The sequence below is a fragment of the Haemorhous mexicanus genome, chromosome 10, assembly GCF_027477595.1.
Source record: "Haemorhous mexicanus isolate bHaeMex1 chromosome 10, bHaeMex1.pri, whole genome shotgun sequence".
Classification (NCBI taxonomy): domain Eukaryota; kingdom Metazoa; phylum Chordata; class Aves; order Passeriformes; family Fringillidae; genus Haemorhous; species Haemorhous mexicanus.
This window is the reverse complement of record NC_082350.1, coordinates 18,191,437-18,213,346: the sequence shown is the minus strand read 5'-3', so window position 1 is coordinate 18,213,346 and position 21,910 is coordinate 18,191,437. Positions and strand designations below refer to the sequence as shown.

Sequence of the window (21,910 nt, the reverse complement as noted above, 5' to 3'; positions counted from 1 at the left end):
GCTGCAGGGCAGCACCAGCTCCCTGGTTGTCCCATTAGCTCCCACATCTTTCAGCAGTGAAGCACCAGGCAAGGCAGTGCTCACCTTCAGAGCAGAAGCAGTCCATCTTCACCATGTGCCTTTCCAACAAGGAAGAGCGATTTTATTAAAGGACTTTTGTCCTTCTGAAGTTTTCTTAGAGAGTGCTTTTATTCCCTCCCTTCTCCACACTGGGTGCATTTATCAGCAGGATTACAGGTATTTCTTGGAGTAGCTGAGAATATCTCCTTGCCTGGTGCTTGCCCGGGGTGAGGAGCCTCCAGCCTGTGCCTGGTAGTGCTTGTGCAGGATGTCAAGTGATACCTTGCTCCAGGAGGCTGCACTGAGTCAGTGAGACACTTTGAGCACGTGTGTGTGTGTTGGCAGGGGCTGTTTTGTCAGGGATAGGCATCACCCTCGTGAAGTTTCATGACTGCAGTCGGCAGCAGCCAGAGCTCTCCTGTCTGCACAGCCAGGGCTTTCTCTGCAGGTTTCAGACATCCCAGGCCCAGGTTCATTAGCAGGTAGCCAAGGTTTGCTGTGACTCAGTGCAGCAGTTTGCTCCAGCACTGGATTACCTTCACACATTACAAATCAGGGCTGAGTTTCTCCACGGTTTTGGCACTGGGCAGGTGCCTGGAGCACGTCGCAGGGAGGAACAGGCTGGGGGAGGCGGAGCAGGTGAACTTCACTCTTCCAGCTCTGGAACAAAGCTCCCACTCCTGGTTGTAGCTTTTGTAGGGAGAGATGATGTTCTTTGCCCTGCTGGCAGCACTGCAGAGAGCTATGCAGTGCCATGGCTTTGCACAGGCACGTGGAGCATCATGACAATGGGGCTGCTTTCCCCAAAAGCTGCTCCCTGGCAGGCACTGAGACAGCCCACACTGAGCAGCGGTTGATCATTCTCCATGTAACTGCTAGAGATGCCTAAATAATTCATTAATGGTTTGGGGAAACAAAAATATTGTGCAGTGAGTAATTTCTTGCCAGTGATGCTGTGCACAGCTGAAGCAGCTCACAGGCAGCCACAATGGTGTGGTGTTTGTGGGACATCATGGGCCCAGGCTTTTTCCTCTGACTTTTTATTCCTTTTTTTTTCCCCCATGTGAGCTGTCCTGTCTCTGCACAAACATGGAGGTTTATAGTTTCTCAGGGAAGTGGAGTGAGGTGGTTGAAACAGAGCATGGGCTGGCAGCAGGGGATGTGGGGAGCAGGTAGTGGCTCATGAAACCACCACAGCCTTGCTTGGCCTGGCTCTTTGTATTGCACGCAGGAGCCATGGGACATCAGAAATTTCTTCTCCCAAAATATCATTTCCAGCAATGAGACTGGTGGCACCAAGCCAGGCAGAGCCCTCCCCAGCCAGTCCCCATGCACTGATGACAAAGAGCTCCAGGAAACCCATCCCAGACCCAGCGTGGGCAGGGGAAGGGCCCAAGAGCTTCATGCTGATAGCAGTGACAAGGAGCTCCTGTTTCTCCAAAGGCATCTGGGAAATGTCCCCAGCTGCCTGTCCCTGGCATGTCGCAGTGCTGGAGGCAGCAGGCTGAAAGCAGAGCTCTAGCTCTCTGTGGGTGCCCCAGGGCAAGGGGCAGGAAGTTCCCTGAACTGCTCTGGGCAAGCATCACCCCAGAGCTGGGCTTTGGACATGGTGGGAAGTTCATGCCCCAGCACTAAGCTGCGACTTGTGTGGGTTCCTGGAGGAATCCCATGCTGCATCCCCTGCAGCTCCTGCTTGTCACTCTGTTAAATTTCCATTTTAACGTGGAAACAGCTGTTTTCATGGTACCTCTGTGTTATTTACACAGTCATGCATTCAATCCCTGCTGAAAACCACGTTATGCACTCCAGCAGTGCCCTGTTGTCTCGCAGGTACCGAGTGAGTGGATGGGAAAGTGTTGCCAGCCCCGGGGTCAGGCCACCAGCACTCCTCATGCCTTGCCCATGGCCACCCTGGCAGTTCATGGTGAAGCTAGGATGATTTAAGGGGGCAAACCTGTCTCAGAGTGTTCCTGGTCCAGAGCAATGGCTGGGGATGAACCTGTCTCCATTCCTGTGAACTGAGCCCTCCAAGCCTGAGAACGGGATGCTTGATGCACATCAAGGGACAGAGACAACAACTGTTGGCTGTGCTCAATGGTGCTTTGTTCTTGGCCCAGGAAGCAATGAAAATCCTCCTGCTTTGAAGCCTGAGGAGGCCTTTTTATTATATCCTGGGCTCCTGGAAAAGGAAACTCCAAGTGCTTTCCCATAACGTGATAAAAAGCTCTCCTGGCTGAGACCGCGGCAACTCCTTACACGTGAGAGCAGTGAGTTGGTGCAGCATAAGGCTCAGCTCAGTGCTTGCCCAGGCACTGGAAATCACTGATTCTTGGCGTGTATGCAACTGGGATTTGAAAGAACCTTGCTGTGAGTTCTGTTGACCTTGCACTTCACCCCAAAGACCTGGCAGCTGTGGTGCCTGGTCCATGTTAGTGCCTGGTCCTGTGGCCATAAAGCAGTGAGGGTCAAGCAGACCCTGGACCCTCTGTTCTGGTTGGAAAGCCCTGAGGAGGTTCAGGTCATGCAGCAGAAGAGAGTCCACAAGTCTCCCATGTCTGCACCTGAGAGCAGGAGCTGTGGGCAAGTGCTGGGGTGCATGGTGGGATCTCCTGCATCCAGGTATGTTCCTGGGTGAGGAGGCTGCCAGAGCACCTGTGGCTTTGGGGAGGGGGGAAGGGGTGGGGGGAGGCCGAGGGGGGGCTGAAGTTGTTCCCCATCCTTTCTCACAAGGCTGGGGCACAGTGGGTCCTCCTTGGCACAGCCCCCATCCTGGCTGGGTAACTCCTAAGTGGTAAAGCTGGCCTAATTAGTCTGTTTAATCTTCTCCCATAAATCACTCCTCCCCATCCCCTGCAGACTATCGGCAGCATCTGAAGTCATTAGTTAATTTAAACCTGGGAGTTCACACGTTGGCTTATCGGAGCCATCTCCTTTCCCCGCTAAGCGCTTGCTCGGTGCATCCCCGGCTGCTGCCGATCCGATCTGCGCCCGCTTTGAAGCCGTGATGGGCTGCCAGCAGGCGAGGTGCCGCCTGCTCCCCTGCCTGCTTCTCTGCCTGCTGGCAGGTGGGAGGGGAGATGGAGATCCTGCGTCTCCCCTTCCCCGCGCTCCCCGTTTTTTGAACTTCTCTGACTCATCCATTTGATTTGATGTTTTCACCTTTGTTTTACAAATAGCAGTTTGCCTGAATGCTGGAAGGAGAAGGCAGCTCCGATGCTGCTGCAGCTTCCCCGGCTGCCAGGGGAAGTAATAGAATCTTAGAATCATCCAGGTTGGAAAAGATCACCTGTAAGACCGTCAAGTCAGGTGAGTGCAGTCCTGGGGAGGGAGCTGGTGGGCACCCAGTCTGCCCATCTACCTGGCAGGAATGTGGGAAAAGCTGGGATTACTGCAGGCTGACCATGGGGGAGTGCCGACTTGGCCAGGGATCCCTCTAATGGCTTGTATTGCCCATTGGTTGTGCTGTCACTTCTCCAACCTCTTCTCCTCTTCCTCCCTGGGTTCTCCAGCCCAATGGGAGCAGGACTCCCCGAGTCTCCAGGGTGGGATGCCCCCAGCTACATGGGAATCAGGGATTCCTAAAGTGAATTCTGTTGGTTTGGGGGCAATGATGACAGCCTGGGCACACACCTGTCCTCTCTGCATGGGCAGATGAGCCCGAGAGTCTTGGCAGGGCTAGCAACACAAATGCTCAGCTCCTGGTGCAAGATAGGAGGGGGACAGTGGGGAGCTTGGCAGCAGGAGTGAGAAAGCTGGACTGGGGAGACCTGACAGCAACAGGGTCTGGTGGCTCCCAGCTGTTTTTCCAGGGATCACTGTGAGGTGGGAGTCATCCCAGCCACCGGGTGCCACACGGCACCCATGGGCAGGAAGCAGCCAGCCTGGGAAATGCCTGGCTGGATGCCCTGCCCACAGAGCAGCTCGGGGCAGCCCCCTCCCACAGCAGCACCCCCAGGGCAGCCCCACATCGGGGCAGCAGCCGGGACAGCACCCAGTGGCACAGCACACATGACCCACTGCCCCTGAGGGGCCCTGGCTGCTGCAGGAGCTGGCACCTGGAGCGTGGGGTGTGGGTGATGCTGTGCACCCGGAGGGTACCTGTGCTCCCAGTGCTCCCCTGGGCTCTGCTCCTGTTGCTCCCAGCTGGGTGAGGGACAGCTGCTCACCCTGGGACCTGCCAATCCAGGCTGCTTCCAAGAATGCTCTGTGCCTCTCTGGGGCACAGTGACTGACAGCAGAAAGCAACCAGCCCACACAGCTTTTTGGGAACGCATTTTTGGCCAGAGCACGCTGAAGCAGCCCCTTTAAAGCATCCTGGTGATTTCAGGAGGGGACACGGTGCCTGCGCTCCTCAGCTGGCTTTGTGGCTGCCCTCTTCCTCCCACTTTCCTATTCCAAGAGGGAGCTGCAGCCGTGTTTGGTTTTGTAGTCCAAGCTCTGGATTTATTGCTTCCAGGTCTTCATGTGTTTGTTCATGAAATGAAAGACGGCTGGGTGAGCCTGCTTTCTACTCCTCTGGCCTGCCTTCTGCAGCCCACAGGGGATCTTTCCATCTCGGGATGAGGCCTCCCCTCATGTCTCACAGGCACCCAAACACGGCCTGAGTGGGGACACATCCTGGCCAGATGTCAAACCTGTGCCCTGGCTGCGAGGGTGACGCGGGGCAAGGCGCTGGTACAAGCCCGTGCACTCGCAGGCACCACGGACCGTGCTGGGTACAGCACCGGGGGACACGGACCCTGTCCGGGTGTGCTCGGGTTGTCCCCTGTCCCCAGGCTGCCGCTCCCCTGCTGCCGTGGCCGGAAGACATGAGCAGCTCTCGATTAAAGGATATTTCAAGCAGACGGAGGGGCTGCGCCAGCCGGGGGAACGCGCAGCAGGAAGGGACGGGGACAGGACTGAGAGACCAGAGGAGAAGACAATTTACACTGGAATGTAAATACAGCAGCAGCACGCTGCTCCGCAGGGCGTGTCACCCCCCTCCTGGCTCTGGAACACGGGTTAGAGCTGCCCAGGACGGCTCAGACCACATCCCTGCCGTGCCAGAACCTGCATCTCACCTGGGCACCGCGCAGAGGTGAGGAGGAGGAGGAGGGTCAGGGGCTGATGCAGCCGCCTGGTGCCACTGCTGCTGTTCCTGCCGTCCGCGCTGAGGCACCGCAGATTACACATCCACTGCAGAGGGATGGAGCCCCAGCCCTCCCTAATAATCCTAAGAATCAATAGCAGTGTCATGGATGCGTGGAACAACAGCTCCGAGTTGAGAGGGAACTTCTCAGCAGGATTAACTCTGAAACCCAGTGACAACACTTCAAGTATCTGTGCTATCCCTGTCCCTGCTGCTCCTTCCAGCAGATAGTTCTTACTAATGAGCTTTACTCAACAGCACTAGATTTGTCCGTAAAAGCAAATTCCAGGGATCAAAAAATAAGGTTTAAGATGCAAATATTCTGTGAGATATCGAGATTTAAATGATTTTGGTGGGGTTTTTTGTTTTTTTTTTCCTTTTGGTCCTTACTCCAGGGATAATTTTTAAAGGAAGCAAGGAGAGATCCTCTGGAATGTGAGAGAGAGAACATTTTTTAGAAGAAAAGACCAAATAACATAAAATCATTGTTTTGGTTTGGGTTGGTTTGGGGCTTTTTTAGCTTATAACCATGGAATTTGGAAAAGTTCCCTTCTGTTCACCCAGGGCAGTGTAAGCACAGATGTCCCCACATGGGGCACAGGTTGGGCTCATCCCCTCCTCTCCAGTCACAGAATATCAGTGGAGAAGCCATGGGCATGTGGGTGGGTGCCAGGACTGGTGGCACAGGGTGAAACCCAGCCAGCCACCTCACTGCCCAGAGCGAAGAAAGCTCAGCAGATGAGTGGTCTGTGGCAGGTGACAAAGAGACTCAAAAAAGTCCCTTTTTAAAATGTCCAGCCCATGCTGGTAGTGGGCTCCTCCTCTGTCCTGAGGCTGGACCGCAGTGCAAGGACCTGATCTCAGACACAGATGCTGGGAGAATTCACACCCCAAGACAGGTTGTTTTTTAGTTTTCTTTAATCTTCCACATAGCTTTTTTTTCTTTTCATTTTGAGGCAGGAGTACTAACTGCTAAGGATGCATATGGAATTTGAATATGAATGATAAGAACAGCTGTGTATATCTATTATGAATGAACATAAACAGAAATGTATAAACTGAGATTTTGGGGCTTTTGGAAGAATTAGTGCCTTTGTTCCTGGATTTTTTTCCTATCAAAGTTTGAACCAAAGCCCATTAGCCTGGACTTTCCCGCAGCCGACCAAGCCAGGAGCTTCATTTCGTCCTGGCTCTGAGCCATGCTGAATTCTCCTCAACAGCTCAGTGAGCCCTAATCCTAACAAATTTACCCAGAGAAGTGGGTCTCTTATTACACAGTCTAATTTGAATGCTTTCCAAGGTTAATTTCAGCTCCCTCTCCCTCTCCAAACACGCCTGCCCCTCCAGAGCCAGCTCCCCCCTTCCCCAGCCCCCCCGGCTCCCCGTTAGCGCCAGCCTGGGGGGAGCAGCCCCCTTCACCACCGAGATGGTTTTTAAACGAGAAAATAATGGGATGTGTGTCCCTGGGTCTGGACTCTGCCTGGAGGGTTTCTTAATGCCGAGCGACTTCCTCCGCAAATTAATTGCAACTTTCTTTGGGCGAAAATAGCCCTGGAAGCCCCTTCCCCACAGGCTCTTCCGCACGTGCTATTGCTCAGTTCATAATCGGATTCCTACGACTCTGTTCTTTCCTTCCTGTCCCCAGTGTGCTGGTGAGAGCCACGAGGGGCCAGCAGGGTGACCCACCTGGCAGCCGGGCCATGGCCGGGAGCATCGCTGCCGCCCGGCCGAGACGGCCCTGGCTCTTGCTTTGCAACAGACTGTGCAAGAAAACCTCAGCATGGGGAAACTGAAACCTGGCCCAGTGCAGGGAGCAGCTGTCAGATCCATTAGGGAAGGGATAGAGAAGGAACCAGCTATGCCTGGTAGACAGCGATTGCAGGAGAGGGGCAGTAGGATGGCAGGGATTCAACAGCTGGGGGTTAGAAGGGACAGAACAAGGGGCAGTGGGTTTAGACTGAAAAAAGGTCAGTTCAGATTCAATTTAATGGGTGAGGGTTTTTACATTGGGGATGGTAAAACACTGGCACGGGCTGCCCAGAGAGGTGGTGAATGCCCCATCCCTGGAAGGCCTGGCTGGATGGGGCTCTGACTACCTGAATTGGCTGAAGATCTCCCTGCCCATGGCAAGGGGGTTGGACTAGATGGCATTTAAAGGCCCAACCCAAACCATTCTGTGATTCTATAAAAGGAAAGGCTAGGTGGAAAAAGTGTATAGAGGAGCCAGGAGCCCACCTCACCCACCAGCCCACCTGGATGTGGCCCCAGGGATAATTTCTGCTGGCTTTTACCTGTAAGAAGCAGAGACTTGCCCCACCAGCTGAGCCTGGGGGGCTGTGCAGGGTCATGGTAGGTGTGGAATGGCAACTCTGCAGCCCTGGGACACGGGTTTTCCACATGTCCTCAGGCAGTGAGGTCCCAGGTGCATAGGGCAGAGTGCCTTGCCTGTCTCCCAGCTGCCATGGACCTGAGATTCACCCTACTTACTCTCCTCTCCTTTCCTCACATTTTTCTTCATTATACTCTGTTAATGTTTTTATATTTGCTCACTCTGAGCATCACAGGTAGTGCAATATTTCATCACCCTGGCAGGAGATGGGGCAGGGAAGGAGTTGGGGATGTGCCCTGTGCTGTGCCAGGTGGCTGAGCTGGGCTGGAGTGCCAGTGGGATGACAACAACACTGGGCTCTTCCTGTCAGTGATTCCATGAAGATGTCCTCTCTGAAGTGCCTCCACAGGTCACATTTTCTGCTATCACATCCTGCTGCCAGGTAACCTCCTGTGCCTGCTCCCTGTCCCTGGAAGCCTTGCTGCCCAGCAGTCACCTCGCTGAGTGGATGCCCCGTCTGATGATTTTGCTCCAGGCATAGGAGCTGCACGTATCAAAGCTGAGCCATGTCTTATCTCCTGGCTGTTCCTGCCTGCTCCCAGCTTGTGAATCCTGACTGCAGGGTGTTTGCACTGCTTCCTCGGCACTGTGGGTTGTGGTGGATTTGGGGTGCCATCTTCAGGGTGAGGGGCACCCCAGGGCAGGTCTCTGGGATGCAGGTTGGAAGGGCCAGCACAGACACGGCCCTATCTGCCAGGAGGATGCTGGTCCTTGCTGTAAGGTCAACCTTAAATAATGGGAATAATAAAAATAACACTGCCTGGAGGAAAGGAGAGAGCAAACTGAATCCTAATGAGGTTGCATAGACACATCAGCATGACCATTCACAGAAATCATTTTTAAAAGGGAAAAAAAGCATCGAGTTTAGATCAAAGGATTTGGGACACAGCAGCCAGGGCACAATCCCACAAGGACACCCTGGGAGAGGACATCCCTGCTGAGATCCCACATCCATGAGCTGCTTCTGCCCTGTTGTGCTAGGGAAGGTCCAGGGCAACCTTTGAGTACAGAGGGTGTGGGAAAAGAGCCCAAAGGATTGAGGATGATGCTGCTTTATTCAGGATGGGAACTGGTATCTTGTCACCAGCTTTACTGCGACTGGGTGCAGTGCCTAGTGTGAAGGGGCAGAACATTTGCTTTTATGGATGACCAAAATGCATCAAGTTGTAGTGGCAAACACTGAAAGAGGAAGTTTTAGAAGGGAAATTAAACATTAATATTTCAGGGCTTAAGGCAATCCTCAGTGCAAAGGCAGGAAAGTAATTAGTGTTGTAGATGGGGAAATAACCAGCATAAATGGAAGTGGGGCGAGCGCAGGTTCAAGGGGCCGCAAGGAGGAGGATGGGCAAGGGCTCTCCAGGAGATGGCAAGGAATGAGCCTGGGGGCCCCAGGAATCCCCCCCAGCACACCAAGCCCCAGCAGCACCGTATTTCAGGGGGGCTGTGCCTGCAATAACCCAGCCTTCCTCCTCCTCCTTGCCTTGGCTCCGCTGGCCACAGGCCAGGTGAAACGCTCCCCCGAGCACGGCGGGGACTGGTCCAACCCCGCACAGCTCCAATTATCCCTGGCTGGAGACTTTCCAGGAATCCCATCCCCTCTCCCTCCACCGACCCTGCCTCCCCCAGCCTCCCCCCCTCAAAGCAATTTGACTTTTATAGTAATAACTTCTGAACCCTGGACTGGGGCCGTGCCAAGGAAAGCAGCAGAAAACAATGTGATGGGCCTCGGCAGGCGCGGAAACTCCAGCGACCGAGACCAGCCCTAAAATAACTTTTGAGCGATGGTTATTTATTCTGGGAGAAAGTTCGTTCATTCACAATTTGGAGGGGAGATAAATGAGGGCGGGCTGGGGCTGCACAGAGGCAGCACGCCGTGGCTGCGGATGCAGGGCGCCTGCAGAGCCAGGGCAGCCAGCTCACCGTGGTCCTCCAGCCCATGTCCTGCTGGAAAACCCTTTTTGAAGGTGTTTGTTCATCTGAAAGCCCTGGGCTCAGGTGGAGGAGTCTACTCGAGACTGGAGGTCTGCATGTGCCACCAGGTGCAGGGGGCTGTACTTTGTGTGTTTGTGCCTGCACAGGTTTCAGCTTCCTTGGGCATGCTGTTCAGCATGGTGGCTGTGCCCCATGCCACCGGGGCACACCTGCACCTGGGCTCTGCACACTGAAGCCATCGTTGTCCAGTGGGCAGCAGGTGGTGCAGGCAAACTCCAGGCAGGAACAGACAGCATCCTGCTGCCAGTTCTGTTGAGCATCAGTGTGTGCACAGCAGCTGTCAGCCAACATCAGCTGGGCAAGCAACAAGTGGTGCAACCTCAGTAATTCTGCAGCTCTGAATTCTGCCACAGCTTCCCTGCAATGCACAGGAGCTGAACCAGAGCTCCCAGAGGAGCCTCGAACAACCTGGGCAACCCTGAGCACTTCTGAACTGGGGACACTCCAAAGGAGGCAGCCAGCCCTCAGCACTGCCACACATCTGCCTGTGCAAGTGTTTTATGGTCCCTGTCACCACGGGCTGGGCACTCAGTGGGATCTGGAGTGCAGTGGTGACTCTGCCAAACAAGACTCAGACTGCCTGCGTTATACTCGGGGTGGACAGCTGGCCTCCCTTGGCAGCTTTGGAGAATAAGTGCTGGGGAAACCTGGTCTCTGCCTGCTGGGTGATAGAGGTGACAGAGGTGACAGAGGGGACAGAGACCTCGCAGCGTGGCTCTGTGTGCAGCTGGGTAGGAGAGGGACAGACAGTGACTTGGCTGGGTATGAGGGCCTTACCAGCTTTACGTGCAGATCATCTCCAAGAATGAATCACATCCAAGACTGCCTGCCCACGAGCATCTCAGGGGCAAGGCACCATGCCACAGCAACAGGGGACAGCATTGCCATCATCACCTACCCTGCACATCAGATCTTGGAGAGTGCACTGTTCTGGAGTGAGAAGACACCGCCACATCCCCGCCCACCAAGAGAACAACTGCACTTGCCTGGGTCACCCCTCTCCTCCTACTGCCTCCAGGCTGGGGGACCTTGCTGAGGCCATCAAATATTTTTGCTTTGGAATGACATGTGGACACATTGGAGCTGGGGACCTGGAGCTACAAAAGAGGATCATTCAGTGCTGCCCTTTGCAGAGTGAGGAGGGAACCACTCTGTGTTTAGCAACATAGTCACTCTGGCACTGGATAAACTGTCACCCAGCTGCCCTTGCATGGGGACAGCAGGGTAAATGTGGGGTCACACACAGGACAGGAGCAGCCCTTGGCCGTGCTGGCCAACACACACAGCTTCCTTCATGGCACGGTGCCCGTGACTGTGAGACTGGCCCTGCTGGGCCACATCCCTCATCCTGCCAGGCAGGAAGGCTCCAGCCCCCTGCTCCTCCTCACTTCTCCACATCCCCTGCCCTCTGCCCCGCCACTGCTGTGGACAGCCCCGTGCTTGCCAGATGACTTCCAGCCTCGCCGCTCTTCAGGCTGTCTGAGCAGCTCGTGATCTTGGCAGGCACCTCAGAGTCCTACCAGTCATCATTACAATGATTATTTGTGCCTTCCTGGCTCAAAAGGGCTTTCCTCTTACCTCGCCCCTGGCTGGCCTCGAGCCAGGTGGAACTGTGGATGGAGAAAGGGGAGATGGCAGCATCCTGCACTGTCAGAGCAGGGGACTGCAGTGGCATGCAGGAGATGGGACAGAGGGAAGGACAGATCTTGTCCCTCCTCTTGAATGCTCAGATCGGAAATCAACACCCTCTTGGTTAATTCATTAGCTTTGATTAGTAGCTCTGAAGCTCGGACCAGCTAATGGGCTCCCTCCCCCTGGTTAATCTCCAAGAGGAGTTCAGCAAGGTTATCTGAACCAGGAATGGTGAGGGAAGGATGGGGATGAGTGCAATTGAATTAGGAAGCTGTCAAATTAAGAAGCCAAACTGAGCCCAAACACATCCTTTGCAAAATGTCCCCATGGCTAAAACATGGGGTAGAGCATCATTAAAGCATGGGGCAGAACACAGCATTATGGTTGCACTCATCTGGGTCGGGGCTGAGGCTAGGGCAGCAAGTCCCTGTGGGCACCAGCCCAGCCTGGGGCTTGGGGTCATGTTTGCCAGCTCCATCCCACGCAGATCCCTTCACCAAGACATTCATCTCCCTACATGGGCTGCATCTTCCTCCAAGTGGGGGTTCCTCTGCAGCCTGGATTTTGTTGTTGATTAAATTAGCTCAGCAGTAACCTATTTGTGATGATGATGTGAGGTAGCAACCTTCAGTGTTTTCATTAAAATATACATGTATATATTTGTTTTCTGCGGTTATGAATGTAATTCCACAATCCACTGAGGAGCCGGTAATTTTCTGGCTGAGGTGGGAAGTTGCTGACATCTTGTGATACATGACAAGATTGATTGTATTTGCTTACCCTTTAACCTAATAAAGAAAAATAATGTTCCTTAGTCTCACTAATTCTCTATAAACTTGGACATTGCTTTAAATCAGCTGGAAGTGCAGGCGCTGAACCATATCATCGCTGGGGCAGGAATCTTGCTCCCCAGGCCCTCCCCAGTTCCCAGATGAGGGGGACCAATATGACAGCATTGTCCCCAAGAGCACTCAGCACCTCTGGGTCTGAGAGGACTGTGGTGGTTGTGGCAGGGAGGTGGCCTCTGCACCCCGTTCATCCTGCTGGCTGGGAAAGCATTAACCAATTTACTGCTAATCGTGTTATCACCAGCACATCTGAGCAGCTGCTGGGGCAGCACAGGCCAAAGCAAACACGGCCTGTGCCCTGAGGACACGGAGCAGTCAGAGGCAGCTGCGCCTACTCTCAGGTTTCCAGGTCCCATATCTCCCACTACAGTCGTCCAGTTGGCCACTGGAAGGAAGGAGGCTGCACAGGACAAACCCAGAACTACAGTGGGCAGCAGGGATGCTGCAGCAGGGAGGGCGGGAGCTGCCCTGGTCAAATTTTGGGCTGGTGCCCTGATACCAGTGCCTGGGTGACCTGGGGTGTGCTGCACAGTGGGTACTGTGTCTGCAAAACACCTGCCTTCCTTCACTGAGAGGTCAGATGTTAGAGATGAAGGAGCAGGATGGGTGTCAGGGTGCATGTGGCAGTGGGTCTGCCATCCCAATGCACCATCTCCTCCATCCTCCCTTTCTGGGGACAGCCCTCTCCAAGGGAAGAAATTATAGGGTAGGGCAAGCAATGCCACTACAACACAGCTCCTCTCAGTTGCCCATCCATCCTCTGAAGAACCATCAGTCCCGAGCTGTTCTTAGCTCCTCAGCCCTGCACCTATCTTGGCAAACAGGGCATACTTGTGTCCCCAGGTCAACAGCATCGTGCCATTGTGTTGTCCCAAAGTGATGGACTGTGCCCATGGCAGAGTGCTCCTGGCTTGGGCATGTGTGGGTGAAGGTGCTGAAGCCTGGGGAAAGATTTTCCCTGCTCTAAAGCAGGGGGCTGCTCACCTGCCCAGCGTGGTGGTTTGACAGCCAGCTGCCAACCAGTCGGGAATTGCCTTTGCCTTTGCTGGTGTGCTTAAAAATAACCCACTAGCTTGTCAAGGTTATAAAGAGAGAGAGAACAAATTGCTTTCTGAGTTGATTAAACTGCTCAGCGTGGCTGCACACGTGGTGCTCCCCGTACGGCTGGGACAGAGTCTGGCGCGTTAATTTGCACTCGGCAGTTCCTGTGCTAATAAGGGCTTGATGAGCTGCCTCCTCATACCCTCATCACCGGCCCCTCTGAGCTACGAGCAATGCTTGACTGGGCCCTGAGGCAGTTGGGGCACTTTATCTATTCAAAATGCCCTTTTTTTTGTTGCCTTTCTGTTGCTTTTGAGCAGTGCCATGTCCGGAGCTGCCCTGGAGCCACTGGACCAAATCTCCGGAGGATTTCAGCAGGCCCCTGCTTCATCCCAGGGCAGCCGAGGGAGTACAGGCAGAACACTCCAAAACTCAGCTGCAAGGAGAAAAACCCACCTGTGGCCACAAATTGCTGCCAGATATTTCTCCATGCCAGTGCAACAGCCGCCCTCACCACCGTGCCGCTCAGCATCACCCCACGACGCTGCCGCCACAACGGGGTCTCCATGATTGAAAGAGGTTTCCAAATATAACCAGCCCCTCGCTACCCCCACCCTCCCCCTGCAACTTTCTGGGAAAATCCCTTTCTGCCTAAAATTATCCAGATGTGCTTTACAGCTCAAGGGGAGTTTGTGGGAAAAATACGAGGTTCACTGGATGAGATGTTTCCTGAAGTGTGGGGCTGGGAGCTGGTTCCACTTTGGAGCAGACCCGCGCTGCTCACGCGCCACCACTGCCAGAGCTTGGCTGAGTTAGTTAAACCAGATTGACTTTATCTCTTAATAAGAACTAGGGAATGAAAGTGCTTTTTCTTTTTTCTAACCTTTTTTTAATTCATACTCCATGTTGGGGAAAGGCAGAAAAGGATTTACTGAGCAGATTGGTCCTTCCTAGCACTCTGGCTCTGGTGTCCTTCTGATAGGTGTCCTCTGTGGTTTAGGAAGTTCATCAGCTCTGTGGGCTCCTACTGATACCCTGCACCCCAAAGGGCATCCCGAGGAGCTGACATCAGGGATCCATCCAGGGGCCAAACCAAATTGTGCGGAGCAATCCAGGGGCTGCATCCTTCAACTGATGAAGGAATTTTCAGTGACGACAAAGCAGCGGTGGGTGCAGACCCTGGGGTAGGGTCTTCACATAAATCGTAGCAATTTGCTGGCTCTGCCACTCTAAATCCTGTCTAATTATACCAAGTGCAGCATCTGACATTAATTTGTTACAGTGTGTGTGTATAGAGTACCAGACATTTTGGGGACGGATTTAAGAGCAGCCTTCAGATCTTTGCCCTTGCAATCCACTGCCAGTCACAAACGATTGCATTTGGCCTCCTAGTTACCTGCCTACACTGGAAAATTGGTTATTTTGAAGTCTCAAATATTATTATTACTTTCATCTACAATCAATTTAAAGATGCAAAATTCAAGGCTGCATTCAGGCATCTTTGGGGGGGAAAAATAAAAAGTAAAAAGAAATATTGGCCCTCTTTGCTCCTAGCTGCCCTTTTCAGTCTCTGAACTGTAAAATAAGATTGACAGTAACTTTGAGACACCAGCAGCAAAGCACAGCCCAGGTCACAAGCCTGCAGAGCACTCTGGAGGGGAGGATGCCTGGAAACCAGGCTGAGGAGTAGCTGGTGTGGACTGAGCCGTGCGATGTCAGGTTTTTAACCAGCTTGCTGGAGCTCTTTGAGGATATTACTGCTTTGCTAGATAAGAGAAATTCAAGGGATGTGCTATACTTAGAGTTTCAAAACACACTTGGCATCAGTGCAGATCAAAGCCGAATGGTACAGGCAGCATCCCGGAATAGAAGGTGAAAGAGGGAAAAGATTTGGAATTTACTGGGAGGAAAAAAAAAATGCTGAAGCGAACAGCACAAGGCTGCTGAGCTAAAAATAGCAAAGAAGGTATTAGCAGTGGCTCCACACACAAACTGACACTCGGCTCCACTTCCCAGCTTGGGAAGAAACCTTCCCTCCAAGTGGGAGATGCTCAAGGAAAGCACAGTAGTCCCTGCAGTGTGCACTGCACCAGCTCCCAGCTGAAACCAGTGGGACCAGTAAGGTTTGGGTGAAGCCCAGCAGGGCATGCTCTGTGTCAGTCTGTCCCCTCAGCAGCCCATCATGTCCCTGCTATGTCAGGTCATCTGTGCCCCACCAGCAGCTGTTTCCAATCCCATAAACTGGAACAGTGCTGCTTTGTCAGCTCCCACGCTGGTGGAAACCACAGCCAGGGGCTTTTATACAAACCTGCCCTGCCCTGGGCTGTGGTGCTGCCACCGCCACAGTGGGGCTGGGGCGTTCATGCCCTCCCCATGATGTCACACACCGAGTGCTTCTTCAGCCCTTCCTCTTCCTCACTGCCACTTCATGCTCATGGCAGCAATGACAAGTCTGTGCCTTGCCACCCAGGCTGGCTAGGGGAGTCCAGGGAGGGCAAGGTGACCACATTCTCCACATCCCTGTGTGGTACCCCTGGTCAGGGCTGCACCTCAAGACAAGCTTTCCCTACAACGTCCAGCCAGCAAGGAGGAATCATTCTTCAAACCTACTCTTGAAGCACCACAGTTGCATCACCAATCTGCAGCAGAGCCAGGAGCACTGGGGGAGCCCCTCTAAAGCATCAGCTGCTGGGAGGCAGGGTTCAGCTGAAGGAGATCAGAGCCAGGGAAAGTCCCATGGAGGGATACCTGTGACTGATGGATGGCTGGGGCTCCTATAAATGGCCCTGGCTGCATGATGGGGTGTTCCTTGTAGAACAGAATAATTTGGGCTTGAAAATATGGAGGGGTTTGTCTCCTATGTGCTCTTCCTGTCCCTCTTCTGCTTGTGGATTCAAAGATGAAAGTCATTCTGCCCTCTGGGAGGGAGGAGTATTTCTGGAGCACTTCAAGCCATGGAACCTCACTTCTAGGTTAGTGCAACTGATCTTATTGCAGCTCTGCAGGGGGCAGGCAGTCCCTGCCACACAGGACCCCCTAACTCCTGCTATGCTGAAAGGGACAAGTCTTCTGGAGCAGAGGCATCTGGAACAGGACACATTCCCATGGGTCCTGGCAGCTCCTCTGGTGGCAGGGAAAGGACTTAATCCTGTAGCCCTACAGCAACGCCTCCCCAAAAAGGGCTGGATCCCAGGTTGATGCTGTGTACCATTTCTGAGCATGGACATCCTTAATCCCAGGGCACCCCTGAGCCAGGCCCCATCGCAGGGGTAACAGCTCACCCTGCCACGTGCCTGGCACTGGGGCCTGGAGCAGAGGGACAGCTCCCTGGGCTGGGGGTGGGTGCTGGAGCAGAGCCGGGAGCCAGCCGTGCCGGCCCCACCGCACACCGCCCAGCTTCCTCTCAGCCGTGCCAGGCTCCTGCCAGCTGAGCCTGAGGTGAGGCATTAACACTGCTATCTCTGTTAATATTGCTATAAAGCAATAAAGGTAACTTGATTGTGGAAAGGCAGGGAGACCAGTGGGTTTGGAGCCGTTCCACAGAACTGCTATTAGAAAGCTCAAAATGAGAGTTTTAAATTACTGCCAGGTACTGCAGGTTTTTCCTAACAGGGAGACTTCGGCTTGGCTCGGAAACTTAAGCTCTGGCTTGTTCAGGTTAATTAAAAGAGAGCTGGACATCTTCCAGGGCCTTGCTTCTCATTCCTGATGGCCACCCCCTCCCCTCCAAGGCATGGGCAGAGTGTGCCATGAGCACCCATGAGCATTACCCCACTGAGGGAGCGCTGAGCATCAGCACTGGGCAGGGCTGACAGCTCAGGGAAGCCAGGCTGGATGTCCTGTAGGATGGTGACCTGTGTGTCACTTGCAGTCCCCTGGTGCTTTTGTTCCATCTGTCCTGGGATGCTGTTCCTGGGCCCATGGGAGCATGGCAGGTGCTGGGGCTGAGATCCCTGCCCTCTGTCCCAGGTAGGGGCCTCAGGAACCCAGCACAAGTGGCAGCCAGAGCTGTCTGTGATGCTCTGCATTTGCCTGCTGCCCCTAGTCCCCAGCAAATTCCTGTTTCCTTTATAGGAAAACAAGGGGCAAGTACAGTACAGTGAGAGAATGGCTGGTGGGAGGCAGGGCGCAGGCTGGCAAAAAATGCCCATGCTGTCCTTCTTCCCATCCTTTTCATTGCATTGCTTTTGGCATCTGACATGTTCATGCTGCTGCACGACTGGCACTTAGGGATTCATGTGGCCTCTTATCACAGAGAGCAGGAAACACAGTGCAAACAGGAAAGAGAGGGCAATTTGGGCTAGGCTTGGAGAGGATTGCCTTCTCTGACCGGGAGCAATTTTCCTTTCACCTGCATTTAGTCATCCCCACTGCTGCTTTGACTCCTGCCTCAGCCTCTGCAGGTATTTTCCTGCTGCCTCACGGGGTGATGGAAAGTTTTCGGCAGCCCCCTCTCCTTCCCCTGGAGCAGATCACCTGCAGAATGGCCTTTGTAGGGCTGGGGTGCAGGCAGGTGGCTGTTCTGCTTGGCCCCCTCTGGCTGGGACTACAGACAGAGGGGATGGGGAATCAGGGTGTGCTGACCCTCCCTCCCCCTGGCTGTCTTTGATTCCCTGGTGCCGGGGAGAGAGAAGAGAATTTACCCAGCCATTCAGGCCCAAAAATCTCCCATTGTGTTCTTCCAGCGCGGCTCTCTCCTGCTCTGTCTGACCTCCAAGCAGAGGGGAACAAAGGTGGTGGCACACCTGAGAGGGGCTGAGCTGGGTCTCCCCAGTCTGCCCTGCTATCCCTGGGGAAATGAAAAGCAGCCAGGGATGTGTGGTGCAAGGAAGGTGCATCCCACTGCCAATCAAGCACTCCAGACAGGAGGGTATGGGGTGACCCCAAAGTCAGGCTGCCATGGTGGGGAAGGATCCTGTCTCCATCTCTTCCCCAAAAACACCTTTGGGAGAGCAGGGAACACTCCCAACTCTGAATCCTCCACCCACACCAAAACTTCCAGGGGGCAGAGGATGCCTGGATTTGGGACCAGTACCTGGAAGGGCTGGGGCCAGTTGCCCTGTGAGTGAGCACTCCCAGATCCCCACAGGACAGCGGGAGGGGGGGGTGAAGAGGGGTGCTGTAGCTGCTTGCCAGCCCCCAGTAGCCCCCGCCCCTCTCCTGCCCTGGCCAGGCAGCCGGAGGTGCGGATAAATGCTGCTCACTGCTCCGTTAGTGACTCAACCCCCCAAAACACTTCTTGGACTCATTTTCCCAGAGAGAGTTTAATGGGGTTTGTCGTGCCAAAACCCCAAGCTATGCCTCACTTTCATCCCCTAATGCAAGCCATATATCAAGAGACACTAACAGAGCAGGGAGGGTTTCTGACAAGGGGATCCTGGGAACAATCAGCCAATACCCCCCTCCCCAGCCTGCGCCCCCCTGTTTTGTGCATTCCTGGTAATGTAAATAGAGAGGCGAGCGCTCGCAGCTCTCTCGGACTGAGGAGCCCGTCTGGGGACGGCGCCAGCAGCTCTGCTGTCAGTCTGCTCTCGGGGGCTTTGGCTGGTACCGTTTGAAGTGTCTCAAGTATCAGCGTCAGCGTTGTGTCCCTGGAGAGAGCATCCCCGGGGCCGGCAGTGCCTCCGCACTTCCCTGCTGCATACACTCCACAGCTAGGAGGTGGGAAGATCCAGCTCAGCCTAAATAGTCCCTTTTTCCCCTTGAGAAGCCACCCATCCTGCCAAAATAGCCTTCCTCCTAGCAGGCCATGAGATGAGGATGGAGGATGCAGCCCCAGCACTGACAGCATCCTGAGGAGCCCTTGGGGCCCCGAGGCCCTTTAGGGTAGCAGCTGCTGGGTCTGCCTCCTTCCATGAGCACCCTGGGGTGCCTCCATCCCCTAGCTCTCATGAGGGGAGACATGCAGCTTCCTTGCTCCAGCGAGGTAGGGGTGGCTGATACAGCAGGTCAGGGCTCTCACACCCTATTTAGTACAGCATTGGGTCCTGGGGAGCAGGCGGTGGTTTGACACTGGACACCATCTCCAGGGTGGGTGGGTGCCCCTTCTGTGGTGTTTTATGTGGCATGGGAAAAACTAGAAGAATAACTTTTCTTAATTTAAGCACCCATGTGTTTAAATTGCTTGTTGTGCATGTCAGCAACATGGGATTAAGTTCTCCTGAAGGATCCTGATCATGTATGGCATTGTGTCACTTGGAGGGGACCTGCATGCCAGCCTGGACATGCAGTTTTGTTCCCACAAACTTCACTCACCATCCCAGCAGAAACCCAAAGCTTCCTCAGGCAGGGCTAGGGAACCCAACTGGGCACACTTCATCCTTCTAAGGGAAAAAAAATTCAAGCCAAAAAACCTCCCCTGGGAGAGTTTCCAAAACAAATCTCAAGCCTTGGCTCACCACACAAAGGCAGGAAACCTCCTAAAGGTTTTCCTTCAGCTTGTCTGGATGAGAATCCCCAACAGCATTGCAGCCAGGGCAAGGGACATCAGAGTGCCAAGGTGCCACCTTGACGCTGACCCTCAGGGCAGGAGGAGCAGACACAGCTGGGAGCATCAGGGTGCAGAGAAGGCTCATGTGCTCAGAGCAGGGCAGGCTCTGGCTGTGATACACTCACAAAGTCCCAGGCCAGCAGGAGAAATCCCCGAGCTGAGGGCCTTGGTGAGCACAGGCAGCCCATGGGACCATATGTGCCTGGGAGAAGCTCCAAGGAGAGAAGGAGCTGGGATGGTGGCATGCAAGTGGGCTCACCATGAGGAGGAGAGACCCCAGTGGGGATAGGGACCCCTCAGGGCCACCTTTCTGCTCCCCAGCCTGCCAGGCAATGGGGACAGAGACTCAATGGAATGGAGCTGCTCCCCTCCTTCATCCACTTGTCCCCAGCAAGGCTCCAAGGAGATCTCCCAAAGCAGAGAAGGGGTGTGATGCCCCTGAGCTCCCTCCTGACTCTGTTGGGTGTCAGTAATTCAGCCAAGGCTGGGGAGAACAGGAGGAGGAGGGCTGCAAATTCCTCATGCAGTGATTGCTCAGGGAACATAGGAGAGGTTGCTCCTGGCTGCAGTCGAAGCACTCGTGGGGCAGGAATGGCACTATAGCAACTCATGGCTGAACTAAAGCTGTTCTGAGAAGAGGCCACTCAGCTCCATGCCATGAGGGGTGTCCCCTGTGGATACCTTGTCTCTGAGGGACCCTTCCCCACGGACCAGCCACCAGATCAGAGCGCCCCTGCCCTGGCTGTCCCTGGCCTTGCCCTTTCCCACGCACCACAGGGAATCCTGCCATGGGGCCGGTGATGCTGGGTGGCCCTGGGGGACCCCAGGGAGCGCGGGGGGGAGGGGATCTGTGAGGGGTTTATTTGGCAGGACCAGCCCTCGGCGGCCCCGAGCTTTACGAGGCAGCTGATGCGGCTGCTTCCTTGCGAGCTGCAGCAATAAAGCCTGCTGGGGGGTCAGAGGTGATACCGACTGCTCTTAAGTGGACAAAACCGGTGGTCTGTGATGGAAACTGAACTTCTAGAGCCATAATCAGAACCAGAGGGGTTAAATTCCGATGGCTAAATACCAAGGACTTAGCCTAAACATCTCTCCCATCTTGCTCGGTCTGTCCCAAACAGGATCCTGCAGCGTGCGGTTGTTTGGGCAAGGTCAGGCTGCTGGCAAGCAAGGTGTGTGTGCCACATCTCCCTGCTGCCCTGGGATCAGACATCACCAATTCCTCCGTCCCGGTGTGCTGTTGCACTGGGTAAACACCTCTGCAGTGCTTGGGAAATTTGGAGCGACCTGCAAATGGATGCAGAGTTAAGCATTTGCTGGTTTCAGAGGTCTCCAAAGCGCCAGGATGAGGCTTGTGCTGGAAACCTGAGCCCTGTAATTGTATTGTTCTGCCTGAGTGATATCTGAAGGGCTGGCTGGTTTGTTTGTGTGTTTGTTTGTAGTGTAACTATCAAAGGAGGTCTCAGCCCTGAGGAACGCTGCTTCTAAAAAGGGCCTGCCCCGGAGCCAGCACCAGCCCTTCTCCAGTCGAGCCACTACATGTCCCCATAAGCATAACCCGTCCTACCAGTGGCGGCTCCAGAGGCATACCAGCATTCCTGTAGGAGTGGGGGATTGCCTGCCGTGCCTGAAAACAGGTTCCAACATCGCTGAGCACTTCCAGGAGAACCCTAAGAAGGGCTCTCTGCAGGGGCCAAGCAATGGGTGAGAAAGGATATTGCCAAAATGTGGCTGTGAAGAAGCAGAGGGAGTAGAGAAGTTGACAGAAGCAGGGCTGAGCAGATGCACTATTGTATATGCTCAGTTGTGGAAAGCTGACAGACACTTCCCTCCCCCTTAGAAAAAAACACCAAAGAAATGCAAACATGACCATACATCCCAAGGTCTGTGTGCCAGCTAGGGCACAGTCCTCGGAGGAGACCTGGCTGGACCTCTCATGGGCTGATTTTCCTGTTGGCCAACCCAGTGGGGAGGAGGGAAAGCCCTCAGCAGCATCTACTGCACAAAGCCACCCCCCACCCCAGCGCCTGTCCAGGAATCCAGGTACCTCACCAAGTCCCGGTTTTACCCTCAGGCTGTGTGAACAGCCACTACTCCCTGTGGCAGGAGGTTAGCAGAGGGCCTGGCAGGCTGCTGAGTGTTAGCATCAGTGTGGTTTATTACGCTCATTAATGATGTGGAGAAGGCAGCATGTTAGCAAAAACGTGACATATTTAGGTTAGTTAAGGCTGAAGGACTTTGCTGCTGTGGGAAAGGATTGCATGAAGATATATGACATTCACCATGGGCCTGTGCGAGATGATGCATCTTGGATAGACTAATCAAGATAA

General features: G+C 54.2%; 1 long non-coding RNA gene across 2 annotated transcripts; it reads left to right on the top strand.

Annotated features, from left to right (window-relative positions):
• The first annotated feature begins 2,836 nt into the window (after nt 1–2,836).
• On the top strand, nt 2,837–8,410 carry LOC132331835 (uncharacterized). Of its 2 annotated transcripts, none has more exons than XR_009487690.1 (2): nt 2,837–3,366; nt 7,960–8,410. It is a non-coding gene; the product is annotated as an uncharacterized LOC132331835 (long non-coding RNA). The 2 variants fall into 2 exon arrangements; XR_009487689.1 differs by lacking the exon at nt 7,960–8,410 and adding an exon at nt 4,517–6,272.
• The last annotated feature ends 13,500 nt before the right edge of the window (nt 8,411–21,910 follow it).